Raw genomic sequence first — 13,183 nt, 5'->3', positions numbered from 1 at the left:
TATCGTCCTACTGGATAATACAACATGAACAGATGTCCTCATGCAGTATTTCCCCTCTAAAAGCCCCTGCATCTTGTGTGAGGGTCGTACGGCACGTTCAGCTCCACCATGAATCTTCTGTGATGATCATATAGCACGGTCAGCGCAAAACCCTATCTGGACAACGGGATAACTGGTAGGCAGAAGTAACTGCACTGACCATGAGGGAGACAGAGGGGCAGTGCACACAGAGAGTGATTATGTCGAGTCTCTCTTTATGGCCGTCTAAGTGTTGGCAGACTCTCAGAGCAGCGCAAGCGTTATGAGGAACTGCCTGGCCCTGTCCTACTCCAAGCAGTATCCGCTGGCGCTTTGGCACACGGAGACACCATTAGCAGGAGTATGATGGTCCGTCACGTATGCTGAAAATATTTCAGTCCCATGACCCAAAAGTCAGGGCTCTCCCTAGTAAGCTTAGAGATGACTTGACTACCCCCGTCACACACACACACAGACATTCACACACACATGCACGCACTCACACACACACACTCACTCTCATACACACGCAATCTGATACACACTTACACAGAGTAAGATTCAATTCAATCTTGTCAAAGCCAACTGCTTTTCAAGGCACTCCGTGACTCCATGTCTGACAGAAAAGGAATTCCACGCAGTTAAAGAGGTCTTCCTCCCGCTAAAACACCTACTGTAGGTACAGTTTGAAGCACTTGTAATATGAGTGTACAAAACATTATGAACACCTGCTCTTTCCATGACATAGACTGACCAGGTGAGTCCAGGTGAAAGCTATGATCCCTTATTGATGTCACAGTGTAGATGAAGAGGAGGAGACAGGATAGTGAAGGATTTTTAAGCCTTGAGACTATTGAGACACGGATTGTGTATGTGTGCCATTCAGAGGGTGAATGGGCACGACAAAGTATTGAAGTGCCTTTGAACGGGGTGTGGTGGTAGGTGCCAGGCACACCAGCTTGTGTCAAGAAAGCTGCTGGGTTTTTCACGCTCAACAGTTCCCCCTGTGCAACAAGAATGGTCCCCCGCGCAAACGACATCCAGCAAACTTGACATAAACGTGGGAAGCATTGGCATCAACATGGCCAGCATCCCTGTGGAACGCTTTCGCCACCTTGTAGAGTCCGTGCCACAACGAATTGAGGCTGTTCTGAGGGCAAAAGGGTGGTGCAACTCAATATTAGGAAGGTGTTTTTAAAGTTTTGTACTCTGTGTTCATTGTCAGACAGACGGTTACTATTTTTACAGTGCATTCGGAAAGTATTCAGACCCCTTCCCTTTTTTCCACATTTTGTTACGTTACAGCTTTATAATACTTTCTTCTTTTTTTTTTAATTCCCCCTCATCAATCTACACCACCCCCATCATGACAAAGTGAAAACAGGTTTTTAGCCATTTTTACAAAACCTAAATATATATTTTTATATACATCTGCTACATTAAAAAATATATATGTTTTGCTTTGTCATTATGGGGTATTGTGTGTAGATTGATGAGAGGAGAAAAAAAACGTTTTAATCAAGGCTGTAATGTAACAAAATGGGGAAAAAGTCAAGGGGTCTGAATGCTTTCTGAATGCCCCGTATCTTCTTCTATTTCTACATCTTCCATATAGGATAAATCCCCTTGAGGTGATCTGTCTTGTTTCTTCTTCTATTTCTACATCTTCCATATAGGATAAATCCCCTTGAGGTGATCTGTCTTGTTTCTTCTTCTATTTCTACATCTTCCATATAGGATAAATCCCCTTGAGGTGATCTGTCTTGTTTCTTCTTCTATTTCTACATCTTCCATATATGATAAATCCCCTTGAGGTGATCTGTCTTGTTTCCAAGGAAGTGCCAGGAGAACAACAGAACCGACACAGGACTCCTTGAGCTTTAACAAGAAAGATTCCCTCACAGTCAGCACAGCAGTTAGCTATACGGAGCTACTGTAAGTAGGATAAATGGTATAAAGTATTTGCCTGGATGAAATACAATCATTACTTGATGCACTTGTTTTTCTCTTTCAATTTTACACCAAATAAGCACAAACAAGAAGCAATATTTGCCACTTCCTACTATACCTCCAATTCACCACTGATTGTGTGGCTGGAAATAAGGAACATCGCATTCCAATTTATTGGGGGATGTGATGCTTTACCTCATGCGTTGTCTTTGCATGAAAGTCATTTGGTGGCGAAAATTGTACCGGGATCAAACTTTGCCCCATAGCACTCTGCTTACAAAGAAGCAATATCATTTATAGAAATAATTGCTACTCTAAAAATACATACCACAATGCATTTGCTGACGGTCATTGGTGGCATTCTTCATTTCCCATATGCTGCGGCTATGGATGGTGGGAGGGGAAGGAACGAATGAATGCGGGCCTGCACTGAGGAGGAAGCACAGAGGTGTTTAAGAGCGTCTGCTCTCTCTGCAAAGAAGTAATCAACAGGCTGGCCGGTGACCTCGCTAACAATGTTTTTAATAAACATGACCTTCATTAGATTGAAAGAGAAGCTGGTGAAGGGAGCTGCGGATAAAGGGGCAGAGGAATACATTTCGGCTCTATTTCTTTTCAGGAAATGACAGATTGGGAAGAAGGAAGCATACAAAGCAGGCAGAGAGAGAGAGAGAGAGAAAGGTGTAGGGGGGGGTGGATTAGCTAATGTCATGGTCCTTCTGTAGTTCAGTTGGTAAATCATGGCACAGGTAACACCAGGGTAGTTGGTTCGAGTCCCAGTACCATCCTTATGTAAAATGTTGGCGTGCATGACTGTAAGTTGCATTGGATAAACGCGTCTGCTAAATGACTTTTCTTCTTTTCTATGAAGGAGAGACATGAGGACAAAAAATGAGCAGCGGACGGATCCCATTGGGCACAGACGTCAATTCAACATCTATTCCATGTTGGTTCGATGCAATTTCATTCAAATGGTGTGGAAACGACATTGATTCAACCAGTGTGTGCCCAGTGGGATATAGGATTCTGAGGGTGTCTGATGCTCCCTCGACCCACCCTAGGTATCTTGCTCATGTTTGTTCTGACGCCTTCGATCTCTCTCTCCTCTATCGACCATTCCATCTATCTCTCCCACTCCCTCTCTATCTATCCCTGGCCTGTCCCGCTCTCCCTCTCCCACTCCCTCTCTATCTATCCCTCTCCCTATCTTGTATCTTCTTCTCCCTATTTCTATCTCTTTCTCCCTCAGCCTCTCTTCCATTATCTCTCCCTGTCCCTCTTTCCCTAACCTCTTTCCTCCTCTCGCTCTCAAACTTGTATTGGTCGCATACACATATTTAGGAGATGTTATTGCGGGTGTAGCGAAATGCTTGTGTTTCTAGCTCCAACAGTGCAGTAGTATCTAACAATTCACAACAATACACACAAATCTAAAATAAATATTAGGACGAGCAATGTCGGAGTCCGGAGTGTAGATAGATAGATAGATAGATAGATAGATAGATAGATAGATAGATAGCATTTACTAGAATACAGTATATACATATGAAATGAGTAAAACAGTATGTAAACATTATTAAAGTGACCAGTGATTCCATGTCTATGTACATAGGGCAGCAGCCTCAAGGTGCATGGTTGAGTAACTTGGCGGGAGCCGGCTAGTGACAGTGTCTAAGCTCAGGCCAGGGTACTGGGTGTAGACTGGCTAGTGATTGCTATTTAACAGTCTGATAGCTTTGAGATAGAAGCTGTTTTTCAGTCTCTCGGTCCCAGCTTTGATGCACCTGTACTGACCTTGCCTTCTGGATAATAGCTGGGTGAATAGGCCATGGCTCGGGTTGTTGATGTCCTTTTGGCCTTCCTGTGACATCGGGTGTGGTAGGTGTCCTGGAGATCGGGTAGTTTGCCCCTGGTGAAGCGTTGGGCAGACCGCACCACCCTCTGGAGAGCCTTGCGGTTGGGGGCGGTGCAGTTGCCGTACCAGGTGGTGATACAGCCCGACTTGATACTCTCAATGGTGCATCTGTAAAAGTTTGTGAGGGTCTTAGATGCCAAGCCAAATGTCTTCAGCCTCCTGAGGTTGAAGAGGCGCTGTTGCAATGTGATGTGTTTGCCGAGAAACTTGGAAGATTTTCACCTTCTCCACTGCGGCCCCGTCGATGTGGATGGGGGCGTGCTCCCTCTGCTGTCTCCTGAACTTCACGATCAGCTCCTTCGTTGGTCTAGGGTGTCAGGTAAGCTGGAGGTGATATGATCCTTAACTAGCCTCTCAAAGCACTTCATGATGACAGAAGTGAGTGCTATGGGGAGATAGTAATTTGGTTCAGTTACCTTTGCTTTCTTGGGTACAGGAACAATGGTGGACATCTTGAAGCAAGTGGGGAAAGCAGACTGGGATAGGGAGAGATTGAATATGTCTATAAACACTCCAACCAGCAGGTCTGTGCATGATCTGAGGATGCGGCTAGGGATGCCGTCTGGGCCAGCAGCCTTGCGAGGGTTAACACGCTTAAATGTTTTACTCACGTCGGCTATGGAGAAGGAGAGCAGCCTGTGTCAGTGGCACTGTGTTATAACTGCACTGTCTGTATTCGATCATATTCCCAGTCACCTTGCCATGATTAAATGTGTTGGTTCGCACTTTCAGTTTTGCGCGAATGCTGGCATCTATCCACGGTTTTTGGTTTGGGTAGGTTTTAATAGTCACAGTGGGAACAACATCCCCTATACACTTCCTGATGAACTCAGTCCCCGTGTCAGTATATACATCAATGTTATTCTCAGAGGCAAGCCGGAACATATCCCAGTCCGTGAGATCAAAACTATCTTGAAGCATGGATTCCGATTGGTCAGACCAGCGTTGAATAGACCTTAGCACAGGTGCTTCCTGTTTGAGTTTCTGCCTATAGGAAGGGAGGAGCAGAATGTAGCTGTGATTTGATTTGCCAAAGGGAGGGCGGGGGAGGGCCTTGTAGCCATCCCGGAAGGAATAGTAACAATAAGCGAGAGTTTTTGAAGCGCGAGTACTACAGGCAATATGTAAATAGAACTTCGGTAGCGTTTTCCTCAGATTGCTTTGTTCAAATCCCCAGCTACAATAAATGCAGCCTCAGGATATATGGTTTCCAGTTTGTTTTGGTTTCCAAAGCCCAGTGTAGTTCCTTGTTCATTGAGGGCTGTTGTGGTATCGGCTTGAGGGGGAATATACACAGCTGTGACTATAAACAAAGAAAATTCTCTTGGGAGGTAATATGGTCTGCATTTGATTGTGAGGTATTCTAGATTGGGTGAACAAAAGGACTTGAGTTCCTGTACGTTATCACAATCACACCAAGAGCAGTTAATCATGAAACATACACTTCAGCCTTTCTTCTTTCTCAAGAGTTCTTTATTCCTGTCTGCGCGATGTACTGAGAACCCAACTGGCTGTATGGAAGGGGACAGTATATACCGAGAGAGCCATAATTCCTTGAAACAGAGTATGTTACAGTCCCTGATGTCTCTCTGGAAGGAGATCCTTGCCCTGAGCTAGTCTACTTTATTGTCCAGGGACTGAACATTAGCGAGTAATAAACTCGGAAATGGTGGATGGTGTTCAATCTGGGATAAGTTAAATTGCCTTGGAGAGTACGAACAAAGGATCCAATTCTGGAAAGTCATATTTCTGGTCGAAATGCTGGTGGGTTATCGCGGTTCTCTTAGCAAAAAAGTTATTTCCCGGCTGTATGTAAGAAATAACACCAAATTTGTTTTACAAATACTCTTGCTCCCACTCCCTCCCTATCTATCTCTCTCCCTCTTTTGTGTCTCCTTCTTTCCTCTCATCCCTCTATCTAACTCCCTCTCCCTCCCTTGTGTCTCCTTCTCCCGTCTCCTATTTCTTGCTCCCTCAGCTTCTCACATGCTTCTAAGGGTTTTATTTCTCCAGAGCCCCATTTGGCCAGTCCTAATGAGTTGGTATTTAGCTGGCTCACGATCCTCAACTTTGACCCCAGGGGAGCTGGCGGATTACAGGTCTCCGCCAGTGGGTGTCTCGGTTGTCACGCCACAGTAAAGAACTGGCAAAGGTGCCTATCTACATGCCCAATGCGGTGCCACTGTAGATGAACGACCTGTTGCATTCCCGGGCACAATGGAAACCCCCAAATGAGCGACCATATTGTTAGACAACGCTCTATGACCAGCTTTATTAAATCCATGTGTCTGACAGTAGGACTATTTATTTCAGATATAAGTATGTCAAATTCCTTGGCTGTTGTTTTGTTGTTTGATGGTTTGGTGCTAAGGTGGAATAAAAGTTTTTCAAGGTAAACAGAGACAAAGAAATCTGTACACAAACACAGCTATTGCAGGGATGGTACGCCTGGGATAAACGAAAGAATAGAGAAAATAAAAAATAAATGTATACCAGAGGCAACACACACACGTCAACTCTTTATTTCAGTCTCCATACATTGTCTTTCTCTTACGCCTCTCTCTCTCTCTCTCTCTCTCTCTCTCTCTCTCTCTCTCTCTCTCTCTCTCTCTCTCTCTCTCTCTCTCTCTCTCTCTCTCTCTCTCTCTCTCTCTCTCTCTCTCTCTCTCTCTCTCTCTCTCTCTCTATTCCTAGACATGTACTGCACATACTGTACAGGGTTTTGTAACAAAAACCTGCCTGTGTGAAAAAAAGCCCACAGACTTATTCATCAAACGGTATTCATCGGCTCTGTCAGATTCGCCCAACCAGCTACCAATCAAACAACTGAACAATAAACCTGCCTGTCAGTAGAACTGACTCAGAGAGAAATACAAAAACACAGCTGATCCGAGATGTGTAATCATTTGTGTTGGTCAGAGTCGTAGTTTAGCTGACTGAAGCTCAATTGCTCTCCTCAGAGGAAGCGAAATGAAGACAGACGTTTCCGGTTGTACTGGTACAAGAGGCCGTGGCCTAGCAGGTGGAAGCAGTAACTTCATCAAGCCCGAGTGTGCAAATGCAATGTCAATTTACATTTGATCGAAAGGGATTTACAATCGATGCCATTAGCCAAATGTTAGCTCTCTCTGCTAAGGGAGATGGAATTTATGACCCGATTAAAACGCAATGTTAACAGAAAGCAGACCAATCCATTCTACGGTGTCCTCCAAGCATTATAGGTAGTATTATATATTTAGAAAGTATCAGCCCCACCATAGTCAAGTACAGAGACCCTCCATGTCCCTTCATACCAAACCGTTTGCCCAAGCCTAAAAAGAGACAAATGAAATAAATAACGACCAAGGTTATATGGCCCCCTGAATGTATTAGATCAAGACGACAGCCGATGGACATTTTTTTAACCTGAAGACTTTTTGGAAAGAGCTCTCAGCTCACAGTAAAGGCAAATGATTAATTCATGGACATTCTGTAGTTCCTCATCGTGGGACATCGTCAGGTTTGGTGCTTTAGAAGTAGAGTAGAGATGGCAACACCTACACCATATCCATGATATACCACAGGCCTATCTGCAATGTATAGACACTGGCTGGCTGCACTGTAAATATGCAAACAGTGATACAAGAGGCACCATTAAACACCAGTTCAGTGAGTCACCGAGGCCAGAAGCTTGAGTTGGTTATCATTGCAGTCCTCATTTATTTATGACCTGCCAAACCACACACAGCCGAGAAAAACAGAAAAGGAGCATTTCTTTGTTTTGAAAGTTAATTTGAACATTCGATATATCGTCTCCCAGATATGCTTGGGATAAACGAGAGGGCGCCTTCTTTGGTCATTGTGCTCTGATACTGAGAATGATAGCCCTTAGGCCTACCGTTAGCCGAGCATATTGTAAGCTATCTGAATAGGCCAGGGGTATTCAACTCTTACCCTACGAGGTCCGGGAACCTGCTGGTTTTCTGTTATACCTTATAATTAATTGCACACACCTGGTGTCCCAGGTCTAAATCAATCCCTGATTAGAGGAGAACCCACGAAGAAATGCGGAACTGGCTTCGAGGTCCAGAGTTGATTTTGAAGGGACTAGGCTATGCAGCAGTCCTAGCTAGACTAATCCAAACAAGGACGATAGAACACTTGGAATGAAGATGTGGTTCAGAAGTTCCAGAGTGGCCTTCAAACAGGGTCTGGGTGTGTCGAAGGTGAGGTTCTGATCACATGATTCTGTCACGTACATTCAGGCGGTCGTCTTTGGACGCAACCTCGCGGCAGGCCCCGACCTCCAGCTCACTACTTTAACGTTAAGTTGGATCGAAGGCTTAATCCATTTTTTTTCAGTCAGGAAAGTTGAGCAAGTTTCATGGTGGCTCCCCTGGGTGTAGCCAAACCAACCAACACTTTGACCACCGTCACCATTGAGGAAAGCCAGGGCCACTTGGCTTGTCTCTAAAGAAGATGAATCTAAAATGGCCTCCTTTCCCCCTCTTAGCAGAACAGGGGATTTCAGTCCAAGGCTGCTAACGCAACTGATAACGTCACGCAGCCAGCAACCATTCATTCATACACGAATGACTCAATGGAACACCTCAGACTGAGTGCAATTCTCAGGGATGGAGAATAACTTTTCAAAAGGAGCTCGATATGAAAGGATCAGCAGGCATCAAATGGAAGAAAACAGACAGAAACAGGAAGGAACTACCTGGACTTGTCCACAAAGAAAAAGGTTTTCTGTTGCTTGAAAACGTTTTCTGTTGTGTGCCCGAATGAACACAACCCACCCTTGCCTGGAAGTTGGAAGCAAAGAGCTGAATCCTAAGGTGACGCTACAGGTGCAGCCCTCCTCCTCCACCTCCCCTGTCTCCTACTCAGTGGACCTGCCACATTAGTCTGATGATTTAATGGGATAAGTCCCCACAAGTCCAGAGTTACTCAAGAGCCGAAGCAACGGTCTGAAAGAAGCTTCCCCTGAGCAACTCGGGCCTGTCATTGTCAGATTTGTTTCTCTCCATAAAGGAATCCCTCAGAGATTGCTTTGCTGAAGTCATTCGGAGGCCGTGATATCAGCCGATGACAACGTAACATGTGTTTCAACACCCTTCCAGGATTAACTGGATGAAATAGAGCATTTTGGATTAGGACGAGTTCCACAATCGGTTTCAATGAAAACGACCTAAATTAGACTGTATGGCCTGTTACACATTGTGTGTGTGAAACTGTACGACACGTGAAACTAGGTCCGTTATAATCCAATTGCAAATCCCACCCTCTTTCATGCTCACAGGTCCAGTCCAGAACAACTAACAAAAGAAAACATGTATGGCACAGTGTCGTCAACTGAACAATGGGTTTTCAGGCAGACAGTCTCAAGATCCCATGCTGTCAAACACTTGAGAACCCCAATCATGGAGGGTGTCCCTTCAAGGCTATATATTACATAATGATCAATGAAAAAACGTGTTTCAACTTGCTCTAGGATAGAAATAAAAGGCCTACAATATTGGTTTTCAAAATAATCAGAATATATGCATGGACCGTTTAAGGATGCAAATATGATTTAAACACGCCACCAGCCTATAGGTAAGTTATTTACTCAATATACACCCAACAGTGCAAGTGGGATAGTTTGCCTAAGGAATTCTGATAAGATCAGAGCAAATTACCTTCTGCACAGTTCAGAATTGCAATTCAAAGAGCTGTCTTCCAATAAATTCACACATAGTCGGGAGCACAGCTGACAGATGGGGACGTACAGAAAGCTCAAGGATTGATTCAACATCTGAAAGCTGCCTTGGGCAAATACCGAGAGATGTGTCATGAGAAAAAAAGGCTACAACGTGTTCTCCGTGGACAAGAAAACAATAAAAAGGACAAATGGACACATGCGCATAAACCGGTTTCAAACGAAGGCAAATGTGTATACTAACGGCGAATGGTAATGTACCCAGATTAAAAACGCCGATTTGGTGGAGATAAGAACGGTACACATTTCTTTCATCACTAATGTAAATTATGTGTGGTGACTCAGAACGTGTGTGTGTGTGTGAGTGTGAACAAATGCCCGTGCCAGTGTATGTATGTACAGTAGGTTATGCCTGTGCAGTGTGTGTATGTACAGTAGGTTATGCCGGTGCAGTGTTCGTCTGTAAATAGTCAGAGCACTTGGAGTATGCAAGCGCATCAATGACAGAGGGGTCAAAGCCTCGCTCACCGGGTGGTTGTTGCCTATCCATCAAACTAGGTGCCAATATGAACACATTTAGCCTTGAGAAACACCACGCCACTATTCCGGTCCCCGTGCATAACATTCAGCACATTTTTGAAGGGCAAATCTTGGAACACTTCTTAAAGGAAACCTAAACATATCACCCTCACAGCAAGGAGTAAAATACTCACTGTTTTTCAGGAGCCCGAAACTCTCTTCTCCCCTCTTCTCTCCATCCACAATACATCCATTCCTCTCCTGGCCATATCCTGCGGGTTATCTCCCGTTGTGTAGCCTATATATTCAAATGTTGCACCTATACACAGTATCGAGCTTTTCTTTACTCAGCGAGCCTACATGTTGCTGACTACATCTCTCTCCCTCCCTCTTTCCCCTCTCACCAGTTATTTTGTTAAAATTCAGTATATACGCCTCGTCACCTAGCAACCTCCCTCTTCATCACTCCCGCGACACGTGTTGAATGCTAAACTTGTCGTTGTGGATTTTTTTTTTTTTTACGATGGAGTGGATGGACACACACTCAGTGGTGTATCAGTATGCTATCAAGATATTTATTAGAACTCTCCCTCCCTGTCTCCCTCCCTCCCTTCCCTCTCTCTTTTCCCCTCCCCTAAAACCCCTCTGTAAACCTATATTCCTCCTCCTTGCTCCCTCGCCCACATCTCTTCTCTCTCTCCAAGCAAAAAAGAAGCCAGTTTATAGATACCTTTAAAGAAAAAAACAACACTAAAGAGAATTCAAGCCTCGCACTTTGCGGTTATGTGTGTCTTAGGGGAATACATGATCATTGCAATTGTTTATAATATTCTACTCTGGGCTGAACTTTTTCACTGTAAGGGAATTTTGGGACTTAAAACTATTACACCCAGATAAATAACTTATTCATGCATATGTTAGAGATCCACCTATAAAGAATCATGTGTTATTTAATTACTGTAATCCTGTCTGCATTGATCTGGTAATTATTTGATGTCACAATATTAGGCTTTTGCAATTGTTCTACTTCTGTAAATAGGTGCTATAATTAGCCCTTATGGTGAATAACAGAGGAAAATCCTTTTTGATATTTTCTGCTGAGCACCAGCCATTTTGTCCTCTATGCTGGACATAAAATGTTTGACTGTAGCAGAGACGAAGACATGCGCCTCTGTACCATGCACACCCCTTTTATCTTGATGTAATCATTAAGGGAAATGGTGTGTGTGTGTGTGTGTGTGTGTGTGTGTGTGTGTGTGTGTGTGTGTGTGTGTGTGTGTGTGTGTGTGTGTGTGTGTGTGTGTGTGTGTGTGTGTGTGTGTGTGTGTGTGTGTGTGTGTGTGTGTGTGTGTGTGTGTGTGTGTGCGCCTCTGCCTTCTGTGTCTATGTCTCTGTTATGTTTCAAGTGAATCCACATTCACTGTGAAACCACTGGTATTTTTCTAGAGGCTTGTTTTTCCTGCGTAAAAATAGAGCTGCCACGCCGCCGATCGGTTCTGTGAAATATTAAAAATAGTGCCTAATTAACAGGAAAAGTGGACACTCATCTTGGTTGGTTACCCTGTTGTTTTGTAATTGGAAGACAGGGCATTGACCTCTCGACATGAGGTCTGGGAGGACGGAGAGAGAGTAATAGGAGGAATATTGTGGTGAGGGACAGGAAACTGAAGCAGCCTTTTATGAATCTATTACAAATCGTGGAACAGCTGAAAGGTAAAACAGTACTAAAGTGGCTATAAAACCACATGGCTATGTTACCCTACAAGCTCTATCATCTCTGTACAGTCACTGCTTCTGAGTGTGTTATTCAATACCTAAAGGAGATCAAAAGCTAACCAAATCCTCCTTAGCTAACCAATCTATTCATCTTAGAGAATAATTACAGACAAATTGTATTGGAAAGGCGCCATGAAGAAATCACTGTATTTCTGCACACGTTTGAAGGCTGTGCCTCGGTACTGGAATGGTACAATTAAAGCAGCATATTCATTCTTTGTTAATAATTGAGTTTAAAGCAACCGATATTCTCTGAGAAATATGACAGCACACTTCTAATTTAGTCTACGATAAAAATGTAATGTCAGAATTCTCCCTTTCTCTGTTCTGACTGGGAATACAACGGAGTTAATTGCCTTGAGTTTTTCTATTAAAAAAAATACAAGCAATTGACACATTCATTTTTTTACTCACAGCAGAAAAGGAAAGTTGAGGCAAAAGGCATGAATGAAGTGGTAGCTTGACTGAATACAGTGAAGTGACAATACAATTTGCTATTTAACAAGGTTATGAATCAAAGTTTGTCAGATGCTTTCAGATCTCAATAGTGGTCTGGTGTCAAGACGAGTCGTCAATCCCAAGTAATTAGAGATGATGAAAATAGAGATTGAGGCGCATATAGCTGAATATGGATATAAAGCTGGAACAGGTGGCACGGGGCGTTAACCCCGTGTGGAGCTCTGAAAACATCTGACAAACCCGGATTTTGGAGTGAACTGTCACTTTAAGTCTTGTGACACTCCTTGTTCCCAAAATATCCCAATTTAAGCAACAACAACAACAAAAAATTCACCTGAAAAACAAATCTAATCTAATCAAAATGTATTTATAGTGCATTTTCACCAAACGTGTCTCTCTCAACAAGTTGCAGATCTGGATCTACAACTTGGCCAGGTGAAGGAAGCTTCGAAGCTAATTTGACAGGAGACATTGCCAGATCATTGGGAGGATGATTTGTAAACTCCCAGCCTTGGTGAGGAGGCGCCCAGACATACTGGCATGCCGTGGATGTCTCGCTCTGCAGACTTAACGATGGAGACGTGCAGTACACTGAACACGTATAGCCTTGATTGGAGCATTCACTGATAACATCTATGTTACTAATGACACAATTTAAGCAAAAAAAGAGCAAGATCCCTCCTTCACTCACTCATTCCCTGGCTCATTAACTCGCTCACTGTTCCTACAACAAGCTTACATTCCGTCCACGGTGAGCTCTGTTGTAAGTGTGCATCTCTTCAGTATAATAAGACCAATGAAGATGTGTCTTTATGTTGCTTAACCTTAACCCTACCCACCCATTACTCGTTAATTGTTTTATT

The 13,183-nt window shown here is 43.7% G+C and overlaps 1 protein-coding gene across 2 annotated transcripts in view; it reads right to left on the bottom strand.

The window, feature by feature from the left end:
- LOC129819694 (glutamate receptor ionotropic, NMDA 2D-like) overlaps window positions 1-10,653 on the bottom strand; it is a 60,850-nt gene extending 50,197 nt beyond the window's left edge. Inside the window, exons 1-2 of one of the 2 annotated variants that reach the window (XM_055876182.1) lie at window positions 10,280-10,653; window positions 2,297-2,397 (exon numbers count right to left, since the gene is read on the bottom strand). The gene's annotated coding sequence lies outside the window, so the exon portion shown is untranslated. The remainder of the gene's footprint in view (window positions 1-2,296; window positions 2,398-10,279) is intronic. The other variant, XM_055876180.1, reaches the window with a different exon arrangement.
- Window positions 10,654-13,183: the final 2,530 nt, after the last annotated feature.

Source organism: Salvelinus fontinalis, chromosome 22 (assembly GCF_029448725.1).
Source record: "Salvelinus fontinalis isolate EN_2023a chromosome 22, ASM2944872v1, whole genome shotgun sequence".
Classification (NCBI taxonomy): domain Eukaryota; kingdom Metazoa; phylum Chordata; class Actinopteri; order Salmoniformes; family Salmonidae; genus Salvelinus; species Salvelinus fontinalis.
This window is presented reverse-complemented; position numbering and strand designations above follow the sequence as displayed.